This window comes from Cornus florida, unplaced genomic scaffold (assembly GCF_030987335.1).
Source record: "Cornus florida cultivar Cherokee Brave unplaced genomic scaffold, ASM3098733v1 CherokeeBrave_3.0.0_Hap2_Chr06, whole genome shotgun sequence".
Classification (NCBI taxonomy): Eukaryota; Viridiplantae; Streptophyta; class Magnoliopsida; order Cornales; family Cornaceae; genus Cornus; species Cornus florida.
In genome coordinates this window covers 94,551,935-94,560,533 of record NW_026775576.1, presented here as the reverse complement: position 1 = coordinate 94,560,533, position 8,599 = coordinate 94,551,935, and positions in this window count along the sequence as shown.

Genomic DNA, 8,599 nt, shown 5'->3' with positions numbered 1-8,599 from the left:
TCCTTTCTCAATTGAAACTCTTAACTTTTTTTCTTTTAAAGTTCTCTTATTTTTCTTTTATTTTTCAATTTCTACTTCTTAAAATTCATCTTTTTAACGTGCATATTTGAATTTTTTTTTTTCTTCTTCTTTTGTATTTTATATTTGTAATGTTTACATATATATATATATATTTTGCACGGTGCTCGCCTTGACTTGAAATCCTGACTCCGTCATTGTGTAGGATGAAAGTTTAGTCGAACCAAAAAGGATGACTGTTGAAGGTGAGGGCCACTACAAAACACCAAATTGCTCATCAAATTAACAGTGAAAAAATATGAACTTAGAGTCCAAGATTGAACAAATAGAAAATAACAGAGACTGTAAATCAAAAAACAATTTTTTACATGCCACATATTTTTACCAAATAGGAAACAAAAAGTTATGATCACAATTTTTTTGATATATGTATATCGTATGTCTAATGCATATATAAAATTACATCCGGTGAAAAGCCTAAAAATGAAGAAATTGGGCAAAGTGAATCTTTTCCAAGAACCTACATCAGATGTCTTGTTATAACATGTATGGTTATGTTCTTAGAATTGACAAGAACTAAAAAGCAAATCCCTAATTCTGGCTATGTGCTTAGAAAATTCCAATTTAATCAATCAGATTATTCCGAGGCAATTAACACCATCATATTAATACCATCAAATTATTTAAGCATTTTGTTGTGAAAAAATAATTAGATGATGCCAACAACATTCTGTGAAAATGATTAAAGTAGGATGGACTTTCCATTATGTTTGCCTGAATTAAATCCCAATTGATACAAGTCAATTAACACCATTGTTTTGTTGTGCTGCATAATTTCTGTTCACATTGTTATAAGGTCAAAATGGGAGTATAGAGAACACTAATCTATCAGAAATAAAAAGAACTATGAATAGAAGACAACTTCAGAGTCAAACTGAAAGAGAAATTTAACCCCAAAATAAGAGAGATATAAAGTCAAAATTAAGGAACTAACAAAAATAAAATTAGAGCAATACCCAAAATTATAATTCAGAAAAATCCCAAGAAAATCTAACAAGCACTCAAAATCATCATCAAAAAATAAAAAGAGACTATACCCAGATGATAGAATAAATAACTGGGTTCGATGCAAAATTCTAAGCTTCAGTCAATAGATATGAATTAATAATATAGAACAGATGATTAATCAACAATATCCTCAAGAGCGACAGAGAAAGACTCAGCCTAGCTTCTTCAATTTGCTCTCTGCTTCTCTTGAGAGAGATTAAAATGGTCGAAAGCCACGAAACATCAATCTAATTAGCCTCTAAATATATGCATGCATATATATATATATATATACATATATATATTGCTCTATCCGAAATGAAAAAAAATTCTATCAATTGATAAGATCATAGACGATTGTGAGAGAAAAATCGCAGATCTTGTATGGATTAAAGAAATTTGAGGGTTAGAGAGTTCTACCTGAACAGAGAGACGATTGTGAGGAGAGAAATGCAGATTTGGCTTGAAGAAATCTGAGAGAGGGCTCTTCAAAGAGGAGGAGAATCTAGAGATAAAAGGTCAAAACCCTTGTACAGCTAATTTAACGTTATAAACAAGATCAGAAAGAGAGGTTGAAGAGAGAGATGATGCATTGCAGAGGGGTTGAAGAGAGAGAAGATGGATACTGCGCGGCTTTGTGTTATAAACGACCGAGAGTTTACGTAGTTTTTGTCTGTACTTTCAAGTAGCGTTTAGTTCTCCGTGTTTTCCAATTTTGCATCTCAGTGTTTTCAAAAAATTGTTTTTATAAAACAGATCCAAGCAGACTAATTTTGCAATTTTCAAAATTTTGTTACTATAAAAACAAAAAACAGTTTTTATAAATCCAATCCAAGCAGGGCCTAAGTTTTTTTTAGTAATATTGCATACTCACTCATTTATACCCATTCATTCTCCCAGATCTGATATGGGACAAACTCCCCCTTGTAACATTCTCCTTACCTGAACTCGCAACACCTCATTATGAATCGAGCCACCCAGTCTATCCGGGTAAAGACCCGAACGCCCTCCTGGTCGTGCGCTTGGTGTGACACCGGATCAAGGATTGGGTCTGGCTCAAATACCAACTGTAACGAGTGGACGTTTACTCATTTATCAAAAAATTTAAACTATTGGTATTGCATACTGACTTATTTATACTCATTCATTTTCCTATCTGGATCTAATGTGAGACAAGCTCCCCCTTGAAACAATAAGATATTGGGGGGAGCCAGGCATACCAAGTAGGCTAGGGGTGGCAATTGGGTTGTTTTGGGTTAGTTATAAATGGACAAGTTAGTAATGGGTCAATAACCCATTATCAGTTCATTTATAGCGGATCATAAACGGGTTGGATATTAAATGAGTAAATGAACCCACACCCAACTCATAGAGGAGAGAGAAAACGGAGGAGACCGAGAAACAGATGAAAATGAAGAAAGAGAAAAAAGGAATAATATTGAAGAGAGAGAAAATAGAATTTTGTTTGAGCGCGTTAAGATGGATACCCATCATTGACCCTTGAATTACATGGCAAGCTGAACTCACCTACACTTTTCTTTTTCGTTTCTTTTGTTTATAATTAAAAAAAAATTCAGACAAAATAAAATTACAAAAGCAACCCCAAACAACACAACACTTAGTTTTATATTTTGAATATCAAAATTGCCCTTATCTATTAAGCTTAGGACTATTGAATTTCAAATGATTCATTTTGAAAGCAACCAAAAAAAAAAAAAAAAAAAAGATGTAGAGTACAATAAGTAATTCGGAGGGAATATATATAATGATGATGCAAAAGTTTGAAGCTTCATTAGACATGAGCGGTGGATAATTTCTTGGTTATTCACTGATTTGGCTTCCTCTGTTGGAACAACATAATAGTTGCTTGTGCTTGATTCAGTCATCTGGACACTTTTCCCTATTGGAAAGTTCAACTTCTGATCCATCTATCGAGCTCTCATTCCTCCTTCCCCCTCTATTATGTAGCACACAACTCTATATGGTTTCCAAACCATATACCTCGATACTCTTTCGTCTATTGGCTTGCCCTCAGTCACAAACTCAAAACTAAGGTCAGTCCTTGCCTTGCGAATAAGATTGTTCATAATTATTGCCCTATGTGCCTTGCTAAAGCGGAGAGTCATACTTACCTCTTTTTCAAATGCAAGTTTTTCTCGTTATTATGGATATGTATTTTTCAGCATCTTGTGTGGGATTTATGTTGGGGATTTCAATGTCTTCTATACGCAAATTGGGTCGTTTCTTGTAAACTGCCAAATCCAAATCTCGAGATGCTTTTATATTCAGATTGTGCCTCACTACTTGAGGAGGCCCCGGATGACATGGGCCAGGTCCGACTCGCAAAACACAACCTTCAGTCCGAACAGCTGGGTCAGCCCATAGAAAGACACTGCCATATGGGCCGAGCGGGAGTAAGCCCATCAAGGGTGACCAGGGCTTACAGAGGAATAGGCCCAGGTCCAGCAATTAGTAAATATCTTGTAAATATCTTGTAAATATCTTGTAAGTGTCTATAAATAGGAGTTGGAATGCAGAAGAGAGGGATCTTTCCGGTTTGAGGTGTAAGAATTCTAGAGAGGGAAATAATAGAAGGAGTTTCTTGCATCTTCAATTGGCGCCGTCTGTGGGAAACGCATGAAAGTTTGGTTGATCAATGAGGAGTATCGAATGGATTCAAACCAATTCGGTTGATCGAGACTCGATCTTGCGGATTTGAATCCAGATCTGAGCGATTGTGACCTACTCTGGAGGAATTACGATTCTTGAAGCTTTGGCAGGAGTGACTTCAGATCTACGCAACCACGAGTTGCTCGATTGTGGCAGGATCTGACGGATTTAGAGTTTAGACAATTCAGATCTTGTAAACAGTGAGCATAATTCGGAGAATTAGAAGCCAGATCTAAAAATTCCTACTCACGAAGCTCAGATCTACTCGCGAACTTGAGATTAATGCCTTTACTCCGTTCGGGAATAATGATAGGTGAAAGCTCCAATCCGATGGAGGCTGTCCAGCAAACAAAGCTTGAAGAGTTGATGAACTTGATTGAAGCTCTCAGAAAAGAAAATGCAGAATTGAAAGCTGGACTGCAGCATCGGCAAATACCTGCGGTTTCGCATCCACTTCCGGTCGGAGAAGGAGGTGTTCCATCTAATATCGCGCATCAAGGCGATCAGGACGAGAACAATCAGTCAGCTCACCACCGTGACGAAAGGATGATGGACAATTTGCCGCCAAATGTTCGTCGAGTTGAAGATCACGAAGGATCGACTCACGTTGATCCGCAGCGGGAAAGGTTTGACCGAGAGGAAGTGATGGAGGTTGATCGCCGTCGAGTAGCGTCGCCTTGGCAAAGAGAGTTCATAGAGGAACGGTCGTTCGATCCGTCTTACCGGCCCTCCATGGTTACTGTCACTCATCACGGTTCGGAGGGCAGAACCGTAACTCACAGAGCTACCGCTAGACTCCAGAGAGAGAATGAAGCTCTCCGATCCGCGGCTCGGACGGTGGATTCACCATTCACCGACGAGATCTTGAATGCGCCGCATCCAAGGAAGTTTGCTATGCCAGTCTTTATTCTGTTTGACGGAACGACCGATCCGATCGATCATGTGTATCATATCCAGTTGAAAATGGCCCTGAATACGGAAAACGACTCTTTAATGTGCAAATGTTTCCCTACAAGCCTGGCCGGACCGGCGCTCAGCTGGTTCAAAAACTTGCCTAGGAGCTCCATTGGCAGTTTCAGAGACCTGTGCGATCGGTTCATAAGTCAGTACTATGGGAACAAACGCCCGCCGAAGGACATCTCGAGCCTCTTCACGATGCGGCAGCACAAGGATGAACGTCTCCAGGCCTTTCTTACCAGGTTTAATCTCACTAAGAGTATGGTGATCGAATGCCACCCTTCTACGGCAGTTCAAGCCTTCAAGTTAGCCATGACACGCGGAACTCCCTTTCACACCAGTCTGGTAGTGAACACGCCGGCTACCATGGATGAACTCAATGAGAGAGCCGATGGCTTTGTGCGCCTCGAAGAAGAGGAGGCAGCTAATGCTCGGACAACGTCGCTTGTGTCGACCGAGGAGAAGTCCAAGGCAAAGATCAGGCAGAAGCAGGCTCAGCCACAACGTCAGACCACTTGGAAGGCCGAAAAAAGGTCCAGGGAGGAAGAGTTGATTACTCCGCTGAAGGTCACTCTGGCAAGGCTGTATCAGGAGAACAAGGACAAGTTTCATCCACCACTGCCAATTAGACAACCCCTCGAGCAGAGGGATCAAACTAAACATTGTGCTTTTCATTCTGATTTCGGACATCAGACTAACGAATGCAGGAACCTGAGGAGGCAAGTGGAGATGTTGATAGCTAAAGGGGAGTTTGCGAGTTATGTTCAAGGCTCGGCGATGGAGCAGAATCGACCAGTGGAACAAATAAAAAGGAGTCATAAACAAAGCTCCCACAATTCGCAACCAGTTCGTATAATCAATGTTATCCATGGTCGACCCGAGCCTAGTGAAGAGTCAGATGAGCTGCTACGGGTGCGCCTGCGGCAGGCGCAGATGAAGAAAAGGGTCGGCAATGTGTCCACTCTACACCAGCAGAGCCCGTCAATGCAGATAAAGTTCGACTGGACAGACCTGCAGCGTGTTCAACTGCCTCATGACGACCCGTTGGTAGTCAGTTTGACAGTGGCAGATTGCTTGGTGCGCAGAGTTCTGATCGATCCTGGGAGCAGTGCGAATGTTATGCCGAGGGACACATTTGACAGGCTCGACATTAAACCAGAGAGGCTCAAGCCCACCGGAAATCCCTTATTAGGGTTCGATGGGAAGAGGGTGGAACCCGTCGGGATGGTGGAAGTAGAAGTTCAAGCTGCAGAACGAGCTCTTATGGAAACTTTTGTGGTTGTGGAAATTCACCCCTCGTATAATCTCCTGATGGGAAGAGGATGGATTCACAGAGTCCGGGGTGTACCCTCAACTCTGCATCAGGTCATGAGGTGCCTCGGGCCCGATGGGGATAGAGTAATAGACATTCGGGGGGATCAGGTCGCAGCCAAAGAGTGTTATTCCGTCACACTAAAGCATGCTGGGAAAGGAAAGGCGCCCGTCCGTTCGACAAGCCCCAGATAGCAATTACAGAAACCTCCGCCCGAACAGAATAGGGTGGAGGAGTCAGTCGACTTGACCGAGGAGCCCCTTCTGGATGTGCAGATCGATCAGTCCAGGCCAGAACGAACTGCCAGAGTAGGTATAAGACTGACCAGAGAAGAGCGGCAAGAGCTAGTGGATTTTTTGTCCCACAATGTCGACGTATTCGCATGGAATCACCTAGACATGCCTGGAATTAGTCCTTCCGTATCCTGTCATTCCCTGAATGTCAATCCCAGTTTCAAACCAGTGAAACAGAAGCAGCGAAGATTTGCTCCAGAACGTAATCAGATCATAGCGGAAGAAGTCGATAGGCTGCTTGATGCGGGATTTATCAGAGAGGTGCACTACCCTGAGTGGTTGTCCAACGTCGTTGTAGTGCAGAAGAAAAATGGGAAATGGCGAGTATGCATTGATTTCACCAATTTGAACAAAGCCTGCCCGAAGGACAGCTTCCCGCTGCCTAAGATTGATCAAATGGTGGATGCCACCACTGGGTATGAGCGTTTGACCTTTCTGGACGCATATTCAGGTTATAATCAGATTCCTATGGACCCCGCAGATGAAGAAAAAACTTCTTTTGTCACCGAGCGAGGTACATACTGCTACAAAGTTATGCCTTTCGGGCTAAAGAATGCGGGAGCAACTTATCAACGACTTGTTAGCAAAGTTTTTAAGAATCAAATGGGTAAGATTGTCGAAGCCTATATTGATGATATGGTGGTAAAGAGTAGGAAAAAGGATGATCATCTGAAGCATCTGCAAGATGTATTCGATGTACTAAGGCGATATGGAATGATGCTCAATCCGACCAAGTGCTCGTTCGGTGTGAGTTCCGGGCAGTTTCTGGGACACGTGGTCAACCGCAGGGGCATCGAAGTTAGCCCCGCTCAAGCAGAGGCTTTGATTAAGAATGCCGAGCCAAAGACGATCAGAGAGGTGCAAGCCCTAACAGGACGAATAGCTGCGTTAAGTCGATTTGTTTCAAAGTTGTCAGACCACTGCAAACCATTCTTTGACACGATTCGGAGCCATGGAAGGCAGGTCTGGGGGGATGAGCAACGACAGGCATTGACTCATTTAAAGCAATATATGCAGAATCCTCCAGTCCTGTCAGCCCCAGAACCGGAAGAAAAGTTATTTCTATATCTTGGAGTATCTGGTGTCGCGACGAGTGCCGTTCTGATTCGTTGCAAGGAAGGGGTGCAATACCCGGTATTTTATGTAAGCAAAACACTGATGGAGGCAGAAAAAAGATACTCAAAGGCCGAACGGGTGGTACTTGCACTTGTACATGCAAAAAGAAAGTTAAGGCATTATTTTGAATCCCACCCCATAGCTGTTCTAACAACTTTCCCAATCAGAACGCTCATGCACAAGCCAGAGCTCTCGGGCAGAATGACAAAGTGGGCCATAGAGTTGAGTTCATTTGACATAACGTACGAGCCGAGAACAGCTATTAAAGGGCAAGCGGTGGCCGATTTCCTACTAGAATGTGATGCCGAAGATACGGAAGAGGACCTTAGAAGCGGCTCTTGGAAACTTTTTGTGGATGGCTCCTCTAACCAGATGGGGGCTGGGATTGGGATCAAACTGCAAACCCCAGAGGGTACTTCCTTGAGCCAAGCACTCAGACTTGAGTTCCGAGCCACCAATAATGAAGCGGAATACGAGGCGTTGCTAAATGGATTAAAGTTGGCCAGAGAGCTACAGATCAAAAGTTTGACAGTGTATAGTGACTCGCAGCTGATTATTCGGCAGGTAAATGGTGAGTACGCAGCCAAGGATGACATGATGGGGGCATATCGTTCTACCGTTCTGCGTAGAGCCAAGGACTTTGCAAAGATTGAATTCATACAGTTGCCGAGGGAACAGAATGTAGATGCAGACCGTTTAGCATGCAGTGCTTCGAGTTGCGGTGAAACATTGGCGAGGGTGATTCCAGTGGGAATAGTGACCCAGCCGTCCATTTTCGAAGAACCGATGGACTCGGACCCTTGGCAAGTCAACGTCATACCGTATGAACCGAGTTGGATTGACCCAATCATTACCTATATTCGAGATGGCGTTTTGCCTATGCAAAGGGATGAAGCTAGGAAACTCAAAAAGAATGCTGCCAAGTACGCCATCGTGCGGAACCAGCTGTACAGAAGGTCCTATTCTGGCCCGTACTTGAAATGTGTCACCCCCGCGGAGTCGCAGCAGGTACTGCGAGCTATTCATGAGGGAGTGTGTGGCAATCATTCTGGGGGAAGATCGTTAGCGCATAAAGCAATGACACAAGGGTATTTCTGGCCAAACATGTCAAGAGATGCGGAGGAGTTCTCTCGAAGGTGCGATAAGTGCCAACGATATGGACCAATGATCCACCAACCACCTGAGG